The 1,950-nt window shown below is 51.6% G+C and overlaps 1 protein-coding gene across 1 annotated transcript in view; it reads right to left on the bottom strand.

The window, feature by feature from the left end:
• Nucleotides 1–1,950, bottom strand: part of HSPBP1 (HSPA (heat shock 70kDa) binding protein, cytoplasmic cochaperone 1) — an 11,710-nt gene that overhangs the window by 8,451 nt on the left and 1,309 nt on the right.

The following is a 1,950-nucleotide window of genomic DNA, read 5'->3' as shown; positions in this document are numbered from 1 at the left end:
TAGAGAAACATCAATGATGCGAGAGAATCATGGATCGGTTGCCTCCTGCACGCCCCACACTGGGGATGGAGCCCGCAACCTGGACATGTGCCCTGACTGGGAATCAAACCATGACCTCCTGGTTCCTAGGTCGATGCACAACCACTGAGCCAGACCATCTGAGCTGTTTATTTGCTTTTTGAGAGAGGGAGAGGGGGAGAGAAACAATGGCTTCTTGTTCCACCCATCCATGCATTCATTGGTTGATTCTTGTATGCACCCTGACCCGGGATTGAACCCGCAACCCTGGTGTATCAGGATGATGCTCTAACCCACTTAGCTCCTGCCCAGGGCCTAGAGCCCGTTGTTAGCGTGTTATGTTTGCGGGATCTATTACACGCCGAGGTGAAGTGCTGAGTAGGCTGCCTGGAGTTCAGAGGGAAGGCCCAGGCGACACCTGGTTTCACAGCCCCGGCCGTATTGACACCTTGAGCGGGACAGTCCCGTGGTGGGGGCCGTCCATGCACTGCCGGAGGTTGAGCAGCACCCCTGACTGCCACCCGCGAGACGCCACAGCACCGGTCCCCCGCTTGCAACAATCGAGAACGTCTCCACACATTGCCAGTGTTGCCTGGAGGATACAACCACCGCCAGGAGAGGGCCCCCGGCCGGCAGCTACACATTTGGGAGTCCTCAGAGGACAGCTCTACAGGACATGAGCTCACACGGGAAGTGAGTGCAAACAAGAGGAGAGGCCTGGCCCGGCCCGTGTGGCTCAGTTGGCTGAGCGCCGTCCCGAGCACCAAGAGATCGCAGGTTCGAGTCCAGGTCAGGGCACATGTCCAGGGTTTCGGATTTGACCCCCAGTAGGGGGCTTACATGAGGCAGCCAATCAATGTTTCTATCTCTCTCTCCTAAAAAAAAAAAAAAAAAAAAAAAAACACAAAAAAAAACATTAAAAATATATTTTAAAATAAATAATGAAAGCCCTGCTGGCATGGCACAGTGGTAGAGCTTCCACCTATGAGCCAGGAGGTCACGGTTCGATTCCCAGTCAGGGCACATGCCCGGGTTTTGAGCTCGATTCCCTGTGTGGGGTGGGTAGGAGGCAGCCGATCAATGAGTCCATGTCATCATTGATGTTTCTCTCTCTCTCTCCCTCTCCCTTCCTCTCTGAAATCAATAAAAATATAATTTTAAAAAAATAAAAGATAATGAGAAAGGAGAGTCCCGGTGCCTCCACCATTCAGAGGCTGGAGAACATGGGTGAACCGAGAGGAAATGGGGGGAAGGGCCAGTGGGGAGGGTGAGGATCAGGACACTGTGTTGCTCCGGAAGCCAAGTGAAGAAAGAGATCGAGGAAGGGGCGTAACCGATGCTGCTGTTCCATCCGATACGGTGAGAGCCGAGAACTGGCCACTGGGGTTTTTTCTTTCTATTTCTCGGATGCACAGTGTTTGTGTTAACTGCTCGTACTCGTCTGAGGGCTCTGTAGACACAGCACTGGATAAATGTAGGCAAGAGGCTAATCTTTCTGGGCCTGTTTCCCAGCTCATTGTCCTAAGGTTCAAAGACATCGAGGATGTAGCTGCATGAGCAGGAGTTTTTGTATACAGGGGGTATTGGGGGCTCGGCTCCAGATCACAGCAATAAAGCGAGTATCACAAGAAAGCCAGTCCTAATCTTTTTGCTGGTGGAGGATCTTGCCTTCAGTCTGTAAAAAGGACAGCATCCGTGAGGCACAGCAAAAGGAGGTATGCCTGAACGGCAACCACCATCACTGACGAAATGTCATTATAGCCAATATTGCTGTTACTCTCCAAAACAACCCACTTCACAGAGGTGAAAACTGAGGCACAGAAAGGCAGTGACTTGCCCAAGATCACACAGTCAGCCATCTGCAAAGCCTGTGGTCAGACCTAAGCAGACAGTCGGTCCACAGAGCCTGGTGCTCTTTTAAAAAAAATATTA

Source organism: Myotis brandtii, unplaced genomic scaffold, assembly GCF_000412655.1.
Source record: "Myotis brandtii unplaced genomic scaffold, ASM41265v1 scaffold1763, whole genome shotgun sequence".
Taxonomy (NCBI): Eukaryota; Metazoa; Chordata; class Mammalia; order Chiroptera; family Vespertilionidae; genus Myotis; species Myotis brandtii.
The sequence above is the reverse complement of the archived record's forward strand: the minus strand, read 5'-3'. Positions and strand labels throughout refer to the sequence as shown.